Source organism: Dendrobates tinctorius, unplaced genomic scaffold, assembly GCF_039654945.1.
Source record: "Dendrobates tinctorius isolate UK_male_01 unplaced genomic scaffold, ASM3965494v1 ptg000250l, whole genome shotgun sequence".
NCBI lineage: Eukaryota > Metazoa > Chordata > Amphibia > Anura > Dendrobatidae > Dendrobates > Dendrobates tinctorius.
In genome coordinates this window covers 4816119-4831374 of record NW_027361917.1, presented here as the reverse complement: position 1 = coordinate 4831374, position 15256 = coordinate 4816119, and the positions used below count along the sequence as shown (strand labels likewise).

Genomic DNA, 15256 nt, shown 5'->3' with positions numbered 1-15256 from the left:
GAGCACAGCCCAGCTTACTATGGAGGCAGAGCACAGCCCAGCTTACTATGGAGGCAGAGCACAGCCCAGTTTTCTATGGAGGCAGAGCACAGCCCAGCTTACTATGGAGGCAGAGCACAGCCCAGCTTACTGTGAGGCAGAGCACAGCCCAGCTTACTATGGAGGCAGAGCACAGCCCAGCTTACTATGGAGGCAGAGCACAGCCCAGCTTACTATGGAGGCAGAGCACAGCCCAGCTTACTATGGAGGCAGAGCACAGCCCAGCTTACTGTGAGGCAGACCACAGCCCAGCTTACTATGGAGGCAGAGCACAGCCCAGCTTACTATGGAGGCAGATCACAGCCCAGCTTACTATGGAGGCAGAGCACAGCCCAGCTTACTATGGAGGCAGAGCACAGCCCAGTTTTCTATGGAGGCAGAGCACAGCCCAGCTTACTATGGAGGCAGAGCACAGCCCAGCTTACTGTGAGGCAGAGCACAGCCCAGCTTACTATGGAGGCAGAGCACAGCCCAGCTTACTATGGAGGCAGAGCACAGCCCAGCTTACTATGGAGGCAGAGCACAGCCCAGTTTTTTCTATGGAGGCAGAGCACAGCCCAGTTTTCTATGGAGGCAGAGCACAGCCCAGCTTACTATGGAGGCAGAGCACAGCCCAGCTTACTGTGAGGCAGAGCACAGCCCAGCTTACTATGGAGGCAGAGCACAGCCCAGTTTTCTATGGAGGCAGAGCACAGCCCAGTTTTCTATGGAGGCAGAGCACAGCCCAGTTTTTTCTATGGAGGCAGAGCACAGCCCAGATTACTGTGGAGGTAGAGCACAGCCCAGCTTACTATGGAGGCAGAGCACAGCCCAGCTTACTATGGAGGCAGAGCACAGCCCAGTTTTCTATGGAGGCAGAGCACAGCCCAGCTTACTTTGAGGCAGAGCACAGCCCAGCTTACTGTGAGGCAGAGCACAGCCCAGCTTACTGTGAGGCAGAGCACAGCCCAGCTTACTATGGAGGCAGAGCACAGCCCAGCTTACTTTGAGGAAGAGCACAGCCCAGCTTACTGTGAGGCAGAGCACAGCCCAGCTTACTGTGAGGCAGAGCACAGCCCAGCTTACTATGGAGGCAGAGCACAGCCCAGTTTTCTATGGAGGCAGAGCACAGCCCAGTTTTCTATGGAGGCAGAGCACAGCCCAGCTTACTATGGAGGCAGAGCACAGCCCAGCTTACTATGGAGGCAGAGCACAGCCCAGCTTACTATGGAGGCAGAGCACAGCCCAGCTTACTGTGAGGCAGATCACAGCCCAGCTTACTATGGAGGCAGAGCACAGCCCAGCTTACTATGGAGGCAGATCACAGCCCAGCTTACTATGGAGGCAGAGCACAGCCCAGCTTACTATGGAGGCAGAGCACAGCCCAGCTTACTGTGAGGCAGATCACAGCCCAGCTTACTATGGAGGCAGAGCACAGCCCAGCTTACTATGGAGGCAGAGCACAGCCCAGCTTACTGTGAGGCAGATCACAGCCCAGCTTACTATGGAGGCAGAGCACAGCCCAGCTTACTATGGAGGCAGAGCACAGCCCAGCTTACTATGGAGGCAGAGCACAGCCCAGCTTACTATGGAGGCAGAGCACAGCCCAGCTTACTATGGAGGCAGAGCACAGCCCAGCTTACTGTGAGGCAGATCACAGCCCAGCTTACTATGGAGGCAGAGCACAGCCCAGCTTACTATGGAGGCAGATCACAGCCCAGCTTACTATGGAGGCAGAGCACAGCCCAGCTTACTATGGAGGCAGAGCACAGCCCAGCTTACTGTGAGGCAGATCACAGCCCAGCTTACTATGGAGGCAGAGCACAGCCCAGCTTACTATGGAGGCAGAGCACAGCCCAGCTTACTGTGAGGCAGATCACAGCCCAGCTTACTATGGAGGCAGAGCACAGCCCAGCTTACCGTGAGGCACTATACAGAATATATGAGGCAGCTGCTTATAAGGACGTAGCTTCTCTACACCTGAGCAGGCGCCTGTGCCATGGCGGCACCCCATGCTGGCTGTGGTGGGCTGAGGGGACACGTTCGTGTACCACACGCCTGCATCATTCTTCACTTAAGTAGCTCGCCCTCTGGTATAAAAGTGGCCACAGATTGGAGGAGAACGCCTCTGGTGCTTCCAGAAGGACTCCAACCCCCACCATGTGACGGGGACACTGGGCCAGGGCCTAGGTTTCCCGGGCGCTGCCTCCTCCTTATCCCTGGCATTGTCTTGCCCGTGGTGAGAGCTGTGTGTAAGTACAGAGGCAGGGGGAGTGGCGGCAGAGTCGCGCATGCGCCTTGGCATCGCTACCTCAGACTGTCTCGGGAGGGGGGGCGGACGGTTCATTCTGCCGGCTCCTGTGGCAGCAGCTAGAGAGGGCGCAGGTCTCAGGGAAGGACGCTCGCCACCCCGTGCAGGGCACCCTGGCAGGTAGGCTTGTGGGCAGGCTGGCAGGGGTCTGTGCTCTGCTCTCGGAGCTGCCCGTCATCTTCAGCCTGTGGTTCAGTCTCCTCTTGTTTCTTTCTGCCCTACAACTTTGTAATAGTAATGCAGTGCCCGTATCATTGATGCCCCATGGCAACTAATGCCTCCCCATAGGCTATAATGTGCCTGTCACGTGCCACAGCAGTTACATGATGCCACCTGCCTGGCACACAGCCACCCGTTGCCAGATTTGCCATGTCTTGTGCCAGGCGTCTGGTATCACCGGCACCATTCACACCGCAGCTGTCGCCCATCTTCCCGAACTCCGGATGTGCCCAATATTGGGGTAATGTAGATGTCGCCCTACAGCCGTCCGGTATGGTGGGTGATAACGCTCGCGGTTTAGTCACAAATACTGATTGTTTGTTTTTGCAAACAGTTTTTATTCCAATTTTTAACTTGCTCTTTTTCGGAGTGAGATGCTTTTCCTTTAAAGAAAGCGAAGGGATAACGCCTGAAATAACAGACGCCCCCCACCGGGAGCATTCTAAATATGTGATGGAATGACACGAATCCTGAAAAACGCAGCAAATGAGAAGAGAAGCAGCGTAGTGTGCTTTATGCCCCATTATTGTCTTTCCGATAACGTTTGGGTTCACCGTTTGATGCAAAAACAAAAAACCCCGTAATAGAAGGAAAACAATATCGGCAGCCCCTTTACATGCTGGACACTTGAAGCCTGATGGACTCCTTTGCCTATAATGGGGTCTGTCAGGTTTCTGGTAAAGGGTCCAGATTTATCACTGTCATTGCAGTTGTAGACTCAGCCCGTACTTGAGAATAGTTTGGCAACTCTTGGTGTTTTTACACCAACTTTTGGAAAAGTTGGCTAAGCCTAGCCACAGAAGGCTTAACCTAGCGCCAACCAACAAATCCAATATAATGATGGGGAAAAGGTGGCGTAAATTATGGCAGAAAGGGGTGGCTGTAACTATGAAAAAAAAATTAAAAGTTAGGACTCTTGGAAGAATGTCCCGGACTGGAGTACATTTCTGGCGCACAGACAGTGAAAAGTTGTGCCAAACTTGGTGTATGTTAGTCTTACTCATCATCAAGACCATTGTACAAGACCCAAGTCGTGGTGGCCCAGCCCAGCAATGTCCTGAGATTTACCGGTTCTCATAGCACGCTGCACAATTTGGTGCACCCCGAATTGCAGAAACTGAGAGAGGACAATTCTCACCTTACGGCACAGATGCGTTGTACCTGCGGCTGAGAAATCTGTAACAGATCTAGTGATCGTGGCGGCTTTCAGTGCATGGTGTCATCTCACACTAGTAAGTTATGATTAGTACGGGAAACTAGTTAAAAACTCGTAAAACAAGAAGGGGAATTCTAAAAAGCCCCATCTAATACAAGCACTTGTGTATGCGGAAATGTCACGTGCAGGACAATGTATGGCACCACATAGGGTTCCTGTTGGCACCTAGCGCGTCTGTATCGTGCACCCACGAGGATGTCCAAAGTTGTACAAAAGCAAGGATAGTCTTGATCATAATTATAAAACTCTTCTGATTTTATTTAAATAGTTTAGTAAGGGTTAAAACTGTCTGGGGTATAGAGACGAATGGATTCTTGACTCCCGGATCCATAATCCATTGGATTCCTGAATTAATCTGCTTTCTGCGCTGGAATGATTTCCGGGTCGCCCTCTGGATGAATGTCACAGGTGGAATTGCTATGAAACCTTGAGATGAAAGCTGCGCATCTCTCTGGCAAAGTCGACGTTCCCATCCGAGGAAGCGATCTTGCCTGATCATGTCGTTTCATGCAGTGGTGATGTCAGATAATAGCCTGATTCATGCGTAATTCGTTGCTGATCCCATGAACTGGGGATCCAGCCAAGAGAACAGGACAAGCAGAATTCAGAAGGCGACACCTGGCTACGTAGGTCCTGTTTACAATGGACATCACGTTTTTTGGCATTCATGCAGTAATTCTGTTTGAAATGAAGAAATGTCTTAAAGGTAAATTGAGCTTTATTGAAGTATTGGAATAGGGACAGGACACAACTAGTATCCTTGTTCTAAGTATCTAGTTAGTTGCTTGTGTTCTTTCTCATTTTGTATGATTTGGGGGTCTGACTCTCTTTAAGGGGTTATTCCCATTTTAAAAGATGGGTACAATTGGAAAGTACTTATAAATAAACAACTTTACAATTCACTTCTTATTAACTTTATGCATCGTTCCCCTGATAATAGCACTTTTATATTGCTTTCAGCTCATTGCTTGAGAACATGCTAAGTGCTTACATGCTCTTTTCTATTGAGCTTCTAAGCACTGCCCTGAAGCAGGCTGCAATTACTCCTAGCTCCCAATCCCTGCCAGCTTCAATGTCAGTGTGTTTGTCTGATGTTGCAAAGGTAAGACTGCCTCTTATACCAGCATCGGAGAGTGCAAAGTACAGGCCAACAGTGTAATTATGCCACTGGTCTGAACTGTCAATCAAGCTCTAGCACCGTCCCAAGCAAGCAGGAAGCCAGAAGGCTGAGCAACAGATTGCTCCTTAAAAAAGCTTCAACCAACTTTTTAAGGAAATCAGTTATGCTACATAGAGGAAAAACACTTTTTCCAGTGCCACCTATTTGACATAACAGCCCTATGATTCTATATACAGTTAGGTCCATATATATTTGGAGAGAGACAACATTTTTCTGATTTTGGTTCTAGACATTACCACAATGAATTTTAAACAAAACAATTCAGATGCAGTTGAAGTTCAGACTTTCAACTTTCATTTGAGGGTATCCACATTAAAATTGGATGAAGGGTTTAGGAGTTTCAGCTCCTTAACATGTGCCACCCTGTTTTTAAAGGGACAAAAGGTAATTGGACAATTGACTCCAAGGCTATTTCACGTACAGGTGTAGGCAATCCCTTCATTATGTCATTCTCAATTAAGCAGATAAAAGGCCTGGAGTTGATTTGAGGTGTGGTGCATGCATTTGAAAGGTTTTGCTGTGAAGGAAACATGCAGTCAAAGGAGCTCTCAATGCAGGTGAAACAAGCCATCCTTAAGCTGCAAAAACAGAAAAAACCCATCCGAGAAATTGCTACAACATTAGGAGTGGCAAAATTTGCAGTTTGGTACATCCTGAGAAAGAAAGAAAGCATTGTGAACTCATCAATGAAAAAAGACCTGGGCGCCCACGGAAGACAACAGTGGTGGATGATCGCAGAATAGTCTCCATGGTGAAGAGAAACCCCTTCACAACAGCCAACCAAGTGAACAACACTCTCCATGAGGTAGGCGTATCAATATCCAAATCTACCATAAAGAGAAGACTGCATGAAAGTAAATACAGAGGGTTCACTGCACGGTGCAAGCCACTCATAAGCATCAAGAATAAAAAGGCTAGACTGGACTTTGCTAAAAAAACATCTAAAAAAGCAAGCACAGTTCTGGAAGAACATTCTTTGGACAGATGAAACCAAGATCAACCTCTACCAGAATGATGGAAAGAGAAAAGTATGGTGAAGGCGTGGTACAGCTCATGAACCAAAGCATACCACATCATCTGTAAAACATGGCGGAGGCAATGTGATGGCTTGGGCATGCATGGCTGCCAGTGGCACTGGGTCACTAGTGTTTATTGATGATGTGACACAGGACAGAAGCAGCTGAATGAATTCTGAGGTATTCAGAGCCATACTGTGTGCTCAGATCCTGCCAAATGCAGCCAAACTGATTGGTCGTCGTTTCATACTACAGATGGACAATGACCCAAAACATAAAGCCAAAGCAACCCAGGAGTTTATTAAAGCAAAGAAGTGGAATATTCTTGAATGGCCAAGTCAGTCACCTGATCTCAACCCAATTGAGCATGCATTCACTTGTTAAAGACTAAACTTCAGACAGAAAGGCCCACAAACAAACAGCAACTAAAAACCACTGCAGTGAAGGCCTGGCAGAGCATCAAAAAGGAGGAAACACAGCGTCTGGTGATGTCCATGAGTTCAAGACTTCAGGCAGTCATTGCCAACAAAGGGTTTTCAACCAAGTACTAGAAATGAACATTTTATTTACAATTATTTAATCTGTCCAATTACTTTTGGTCCCTTTAAAAACAGGGTGGCACATATTAAGGAGCTGAAACTCCTAAACCCTTCATCCAATTTTAATGTGGATACCCTCAAATGAAAGCTGAAAGTCTGAACTTCAACTGCATCTGAATTGTTTTGTTTAAAATTCATTGTTATGCAAGGATGATTAGCCTATAAATTGTCATAAGGACACAGGAAGGTCGTAGATGTATAGAAATTGACAAGGATTTTGAGATATTGTAGTTTTGTATGACCTCTGTATGGCACTACCATTTGATCACTGTATGCCAGTTTTAGTTATGCTCTATTCTTTCATCTATTCTATGTTTCTGTCATTTTAAGGCTAAGTTCACACGTAGCGGAATTCCCGCAGAAGTTACCGCGAGAATTCCGGAATTCATTCTGCGGGAAAATCGCATTTTAAATTCCCGCAATTTTCCCTCGGAAAAACTAGCGTTTTGCAAGTGTAATTAGCTTGCAGAATGCTAGCGTTTTCCATGCGATCTGTAGCATCGCTTGGAGAACTGATTGACAGGTTGGTCACACTCGTCAAACATAGTGTTTGACGAGTGTGACCAACTTTTTACTATTGAGGCTGCTTATGCGGCATCAGTAGTAAAAAGATCTAATGTTAAAAATAATAAAAAAAATTAAAAATCGTGTTATATTCACCTTCCGACGTCCCACGCAGCGTCCCCAGGCCTCCGCGATGCTCCGACAGGTCCCGTTCCCAGTGATGCATTGCGGCAATGACCTTTGATGACGTCGCGGTCTCGCGAGACCGCTACAGTATCGCGAGACGCGACGTTGGCAAAGGTCATCGCAATGCATCACTGGGAACGGGAGCTCCCGCATGTATCGCTGAAGCCTGGGGACACTGCGCGGGACGTCGGAAGGTGAATATAACCTGATTTTTCTATTTTATTTTTTATAGGGATATGATACCCAGGGCCCGGATGACAGTCTCCTCTCCTCAGGACCGTGGGTACCATCCGCAAATGTTCTGCTTACTTTTCGCATGGTGGGCACAGCCACATGCAGAAAGTAAGCAGAACAATGCATTCCTATGGGTGCGGGATCGCCGCGATTTCGCAAAATAATGAGCATGCTGTGGATTTTTCCACGATGTGATTCCGCCATGGGAAAATCCGCAGCATTAGCACAGCATTGCGGAATCCCATAAGAATGCATGGGATGCTGGTTTTTCGCGTTTTCGCGGCAAAATCGTGCGGTGAAAACGCAAAAAAACCTGAATGTGTGTATGCAGCCTAACAACAGTTTAGGGAGGTGTGTACCTGATTTTTGTCTTTCACAGACTTGATGTTCTGGTTCTGAATTGTAAGGTCACGTTCACACATTCAGTATTTTATATCAGTATTTGTAAGCCAAAACCAGCAGTGGGTGATAAGTAAATGGTGACGTGTCTCTATTATACTATTCCTCTGGTTGTTCCACTCCTGGTTTGGGTTTACAAATCCTGATGTAATATACTGATCAAATACTGAATGTGTGAACGTGGCCTAATCCAGTAATACTGAAACATACTGCTAATATGTAGCACCGGTAACGAGAAAATCCAAATCTCCTTTGTGGTCAGTTGGATGCATTTCTTTATCAGAACGACAGGAGCTTTTTAGTGAAGGTAGACCTTCATTTGGCCATATGTCCGTCTGCACAACTGTCGCATGAATAAAAATGACAGACCACAAGGCTGAAACAGTACAACATCATATATTACGTGTGGGTGCAGATGAGAAGGGAACCAACACGATCAGCCCATGGAAAATCAGTGTAGGACACACTGTAATCAATAAGAAACAGCAAAAGGAAATCAGTGCATAGATGTCCAAGGTATAATAAAATAACAAATCTTTATTAAATAGCACAGGTGAAAAAGCACAAACAATGACAAACAAAGGGTGACACAAGCAGAAGCAGAGCAAAGGGATATACAGTGTCAAAGACCTCACTCTGACCCTTATCATGAGTAAACACCTGGTGATAACAATGAATCAGTGTCCGAATATAAACACCAAATATATAGTAGGGAGACCAGTGAAAAGTAGTAAGGGGTAAAATCCCCAGCTGGACGGCCATATAATCAGGGGTAAAATAGCAAAGACACAAAAGCAGAGTAAACATACCAGGAAGGGAAAGGGGAGAGACACTGAATCCCACGCTCAGCTGACCCCGACGTACGTTTCGGAAATGATCTTCCTTCCTCAGGGGGCGTGTCAATAGGGTGTTAATTGCGGTTTAAATAGGGGGTATAAAAACGAGCACCAATCATGAGGGGTGACGCTGGCCAATCCCCCCACGTCCCCCATCGCTGCCTGGGCTGGCGCTGACCAGCACGGGGCCCCGTGACGTCGGACGCCAGACCACAGGCAGACGGGGGCGGGACAGGAAGCGCGTCCACCCACACATGGGTGCGGCCTTATGTATTTAAAATCACGTTTTCGACTATATATGATAGGTATGGACACTGAACACTGGTTACTGTTATTAACTCTGTAATATTATGTGCTCTGCCTCTCATCTTACCGAATATTTTTGCTGCCAATGTGTGATTTATACACTTAGTTGTTTGCATTTCCATTTCTTATTTATGCCCTATTTGCGCTCTCTTATATATTAATTAATTTGTATATCATTGGTGATGCATTACTGTATTGTTATATTAGGGTACTTTAATAGTTTCAGCGCTATTCAGCCCGCTTCAATCTTGTGAGGTCTTTCCAGGGACGCTTATTATTTCTCCTCATAGCTCTGGCAGGTTTCCTGCCTTTTGCCCATATTCAAGATGGCCGCGGCCGTCCTTCCTGTACATGTGTGGGTGGACGCTCCCTGTCCCGCCCCCGTCTGCCTGTGGTCTGGCGTCTGACGTCACGGGGCCCCGTGCTGGTCAGCGCCAGCCCAGGCAGCGATGGGGGACGTGAGGGGATTGGCCAGCGTCACCCCTCATGATTGGTGCTCGTTTTTATACCCCCTATTTAAACCGCAATTAACACCCTATTGACACGCCCCCTGAGGAAGGAAGATCATTTCCGAAACGTACGTCGGGGTCAGCTGAGCGTGGGATTCAGTGTCTCTCCCCTTTCCCTTCCTGGTATGTTTACTCTGCTTTTGTGTCTTTGCTATTTTACCCCTGATTATATGGCCGTCCAGCAGGGGATTTTACCCCTTACTACTTTTCACTGGTCTGCCTACTATATATTTGGTGTTTATACTCGGACACTGATTCATTGTTATCACCAGGTGTTTACTCATGATAAGGGTCAGAGTGAGGTCTTTGACACTGTATATCCCTTTGCTCTGCTTCTGCTTGTGTCACCCTTTGTTTGTCATTGTTTGTGCTTTTTCACCTGTGCTATTTAATAAAGATTTGTTATTTTATTATACCTTGGACATCTATGCACTGATTTCCTTTTGCTGTTACAACTGTCGCATGGTTACATCATGACCAACGAATGAATGGCATTGTGTGATATCAGGTAATGCTATGTCTGGGCTCCAAAAGCTGAAGTCACCGTCTAGCTGCAGGATAAATTCAGGCACAGACATTTATATAACTGCAGAGCAAAAATTATCCCTTCTTCTCACTAATCTATAAAGCATCGCAACTAGGATTTATAGTATATAAAGCTGTGTAACGGCCAGGATACGAACAATCCCACCAGCAGCATGCAAAATTGAACTGGCCGCTGTCCGAGGATCAGTTAAAAAATGAAGGATTGTGCACGTTGGCGATTGATCGGTTGAATATTTTTTGGCTGAGCACAGCTGAAAACTTCCAACCTAAAAGCCTCCAGACTCACAAGATTAAGTTTAGATTTGATTTCAGTGGGATCGATTGACCATCTAGCTTGTATGGCCTGCCCTCTTCCCCAACTTGCCATGTCTGTAGATTTAATTGTTGGAGTTTCATCAGCTGTTCTTTTTGTTTGAGGCAGAAATAGACTCCCTAAGGCTTCACTCACATCTGCGTATAAAATCAGCGACTGCAATGTGAGAAAAAAATCGCCACAATGTTATTCAAATAGGCAGTGTTCATCTGAGGAGAAAATTGCATCATGCTGTGTATGGTCACATAGAACGGCCAAGACTCACCAATTCAAGTGTGCCGTGCGTATTTTTCTGTACTTGTATTTAGTTAAAAAATAAATGAAAATGGCGTGTGCCCCCCCTAATTTGTATCAACCAGCTGAGGGAAAGCAGACAGCTGTGAGCTGTGTTGTGAGTTCATTCTCTGTTTCACCAGTTGTGAGTTCTCCTTCCAGACTCCTTCTGGTGGTAACAGAAGGTAGTGAGGCTGATTTGATCGGTGGAGATCTGCCACCTGAGAATGAGGATGATTGGACCTCAGGAGTCTCAGATTGGATTTAAGACAGCCGACGCCCTATTCAGTTGCTGGTGATTCCTTCTGGCTTGTCAGCTCTTGTTTTCAACTCTGTTCCAGTCATCTAAAGCTAAGTTTTTCTGCTAATGTTCACACTTGATTTTATTGGTCTATTCAATTTTTTGGTGTGGTCAGCCAGCCCCGGCTGGGGGCTGTGCTGAATTTCCACTCTTATTTATCAGTATTTTGCCAATTTGCTTTTTGTCCCTTACTAGTTTGGTCTCTTTTTGCTCTGTCTCAGAATATTTCAGAGTGCTGATATAGTGGGAGAAGTCTAGTGACTTCAGGGTTAATTTTGCTATCAGAAGTGTTGGACATTATTTTTGTAGTGTTTTTTGCAGGTTGCTGACAGTGTCTTTCCTTTCCTCTCTAGTTAGTTTGGGCCCCATCGTTTGCTCAGCCTATTTTCCTGCCTGTGTTTGTGCCTTCATCTTGTTTCACCGTCAATACATGTGTGGGGGCTATCTATTCCTTTGGGATCTGCTCTGGGGCAGTTAGTTTTCCCCTTTTCATGCTTCAGGCTTATTTAGTCCTCCCGTTGTGACGAAGCGTCTAGGAACATCGTAAGTACGCTCCACGGCTGCTGCTAGTTGTGTGGTAAGATCAGGGATCTGCAATCTGCATAGTTACCAACCTCTCTGGTTTTCTGTGACTTAGCTTGTTTTGCTTTTTTCTCCTCGGTGACCCATTCATAACAGAATTACCAGCCATACTGCAGATTCTAGGGTACTCAAAAGCAGGAAAGAATTTTTTTTTCTTATATTTTTTCCTCTTTTTTCTCTGGGGCCTTAGGAGGATTTTTTTTTTCTTTTTCCTAATGGAGATTAAGCAGTTGTATGATCGTGTGGAGCAGCTGGCTGCTGAAGTGCAGGGAATTTCCACCTACCTCATTCAGTCACATGCTGCTGAACCTAAGATCCCTACTCCTGATGTGTTTTCTGGGGATCGGTCTAAATCTCTGAATTTTAAGAATAATTGTAAATTATTTCTGGCCTTGAAGCCTAACTCATCGGGGAGCTCTGTGCAGCAGGTTAAAATTGTCATCTCCTTGCTGCGTGGCGATCCCCAGGATTGGGCTGTTTCTCTGACACCTGAAAATCCTATTCTGACTAATGTGGATGCAGTTTTTCAAGCCTTGGGGTTGTTGTATGATGAACCTAATGCTGTTGATCAAGCTGAGAGAACCCTGTTGGCATTAAACCAGGGTCAGGATTCTGCAGAGTTATACTGTCAAAAATTCTGAAAGTGGGCGGTCCTTACTACATGGAATGATAGTGCATTGGCAGCTCTCTTTCGGAAGGGTTTATCAGAGACCGTAAAAGATGTTATGGTGGTATTTCCTGTTCCCTCTGGTCTGGATGATTCTATGTCATTAGCCATTCAAGTTGATCGGCGTTTACGTGAACGTAAAACTACACGGGAGGCGCTGCCACCTTTTGAACAAACGTCTGAACCTATGCAATGTGATGGGGTTTTGTCTAGGGAGCAACGTCAGGAGTTTAGAAGGCTTAATAAGTTGTGTTTTTTCTGTGGACACGCCTCTCATATTATTTCTGTCTGCCCAAAACGAGAGAAACATTTTGCACACACATTTGCTGTGGGCAGTATACAACCTAAGTTTCTTTTGGCAATTACTCTGATCTGCTCCTTATCCACATTTTCCACGAAGGCTTTTGTGGATTCAGGAGCAGCGTTGAATCTGATGGATTTGGACTTTGCTAAACGTTGTGGTTTTTCCATGACGCCTCTGCGGACGCCTGTTCCTTTGAGGGGTATTGATGCTACTCCTTTGGCGGAGAATAAACCTCAGTTTTGGACCCAGGTGACAATGCGAGTTGCCCCAGACCACCAAGAAAATTGTAAATTTTTGGTGCTGCATAATTTGCATGATACTATGGTTCTGGGTTTTCCTTGGTTGCAAACTCATAATCCAGTTTTGGATTGGAAATCTGGGTCTGTGGTGAGTTGGGGTTGTCAGTGTGTTCTTAGGGGCGCTCCTGTTTTCTCCACCTCTCCTCTGTCTCATGATATTCCTGATTATCTAGCCGATTTTTCTAATGTATTTAGTGAGAGCAAGTCTGCGTCTTTGCCTCCTCATAGGAGTTATGACTGCAATTGAGTTGATGCCTGGGTGTAAATTTCCCAAGGGTCGGCTTTTCAACTTATCAGTACCCGAACATGATGCTATGCGATCCTATATTAAGGAGTCATTGGAGAAGGGTCATATTAGACCATCCTCGTCACCTTTAGGTGCTGGGGGTTTTTTTGTGGCCAAGAAAGATGGTTCATTAAGACCGTGTATTGATTATCGTTTCCTTAACAAGATGACGGTTAAATATCAGTACCTGTTACCTCTGATGTCTGATTTATTTTCCAGAGTTAAAAGTGCTTGTTGGTTTACCAAGCTTGACCTCAGGGGGGCGTATAATCTTATTCGCATCAAGCACGGGGATGAATGGAAGACTGCGTTTAATACTCCGGAGGGACATTTTGAGTACCTGGTGATGCCTTTTGGGCTCACTAATGCCCCTTCTGTCTTCCAGTCCTTTATGAATGATATTTTCCAGACTTTGTGGATAAGTTTTTGATCATCTATCTGGATGATATTTTGATCTTTTCTAGTGATTGGGATTCTCATGTGGAACACGTCCGGACTGTATTCCGGATTTTGAGGGAGAATTCCCAGTTTGTTAAGGGATCGAAATCCCTCTTTGGCGTACAGAGCATTTCATTTTTGGGATTTATCTTATCTCCATCGACTATTGAAATGGACCCGGCCAAGGTACAGGCCATTTATGATTGGGTTCAGCCTACTTCTTTGAAGGCCCTCCAGAAGTTTTTGGGTTTTGCTAATTTCTATCGTAAATTTATAGGTAATTTTTCTGGTATTGTGAAACCACTGACTGATCTGACAAAGAAGGGCGCTGATGTGCTGAATTGGTCTCCTGAGGCTATCTCAGCATTTCAGGAGCTTAAGCAGAAATTTTCTTCAGCTCCAGTTTTACGGCAACCTGATGTCTCACTTCCATTTCAGGTGGAGGTAGATGCTTCTGAGATTGGTGCAGGAGCTGTTTTGTCCCAAAAAGACCCTGTGACTTCTAAGATGAATCCCTGTGCCTTCTTTTCTCGAAAGTTCTCCCCATCTGAGCGCAACTATGACGTGGGGAATTGGGAATTGTTGGCCATGAAGTGGGCATTTGAGGAGTGGAGACATTGGTTGGAGGGAGGTAGACATCAAGTTGTGGTCCTCACCGATCACAAGAATTTGATTTGTCTGGAGTCGGCCAAACGCTTGAATCCTAGACAGGCTAGATGGGCCATGTTTTTCACGCGTTTTAATTTTGTGGTCTCTTTTCTTCCGGGCACTAAGAATGTTAAGGCAGACGCCCTTTCTAGGAGTTTCTTTGCCGATTCTCTTAGTGTGACCGAGTCTACTACCATCCTAGGGGAGGGGGTAGTTCTTTCTGCCATTTCGCCCGATTTGAGACGCGTCCTGGAGGAATTTCAGGAGGATAAACCTGAGCGTTGCCCTATGGGAAAATTGTATGATCCTGATCAGTGGAGAAAGAGAGTGATGTCTGAAATATTCATTGCTCCGCATTGGCTGGTCATCCAGGTATTTTTGGTACCAGAGATTTGGTGAGTCGGTCCTTTTGGTGGCCTGCCTTATATCGTGACGTCAGGAATTTTGTACAGTCCTGTGGGACTTGTTCTCGGTCTAAACCCTGTTCTCGTTCTAGTGGGTTGCTGATGCCCTTGCCGGTGCCCAAGAGGCCATGGACCCATTTCTCAATGGATTTTATTTCTGATCTTCCTGTCTCTCAGAGTATGACTGTTATCTGGGTGATTTGTGATAGATTTTCGAAGATGGTCCATCTTGTACCACTCCCAAAGTTGCCATCTTCCGCTGAGTTGGTGCCCTTGTTTTTACAACAGATGGTTTGGTCACATGTGATTCCTGAGAACATTGTGTCCGACAGAGGAGTCCAGTTTGTTTCCAGATTATGGAAAGCCTTTTGTTCCAATCTGGGAATTCAGTTATCCTTCTCCTCCGCATTTCATCCCCAGACCAATGGACAGACTGAGAGAACAAACCAGACCTTGGAGTCTTATTTGAGATGTTTTATATCTGCTGATCAGGATGATTGTGTCTCATTTTTGCCCTTGGCCGAATTCGCACTGAACAATAGAGCTAGTTCTGCCACTTTGATGTCACCCTTTTTCTGTAATTTTGGGTTTCATCCTTGATTCTCTTCAGGGCAAGTGGAATCTTCATCCTGCCCAGGTGTGGACACTGTGGTTAAGAGAAT

At 46.0% G+C, this 15256-nt stretch overlaps 1 protein-coding gene across 2 annotated transcripts in view; it reads left to right on the top strand.

Moving 5' to 3' along the window:
- The first annotated feature begins 2321 nt into the window (after positions 1–2321).
- RIN2 (Ras and Rab interactor 2) overlaps positions 2322–15256 on the top strand; it is a 196368-nt gene continuing 183433 nt past the window's right edge. For both annotated transcript variants that reach the window (XM_073557428.1, XM_073557427.1), the window contains exon 1: positions 2322–2449. The gene's annotated coding sequence lies outside the window, so the exon portion shown is untranslated. The remainder of the gene's footprint in view (positions 2450–15256) is intronic.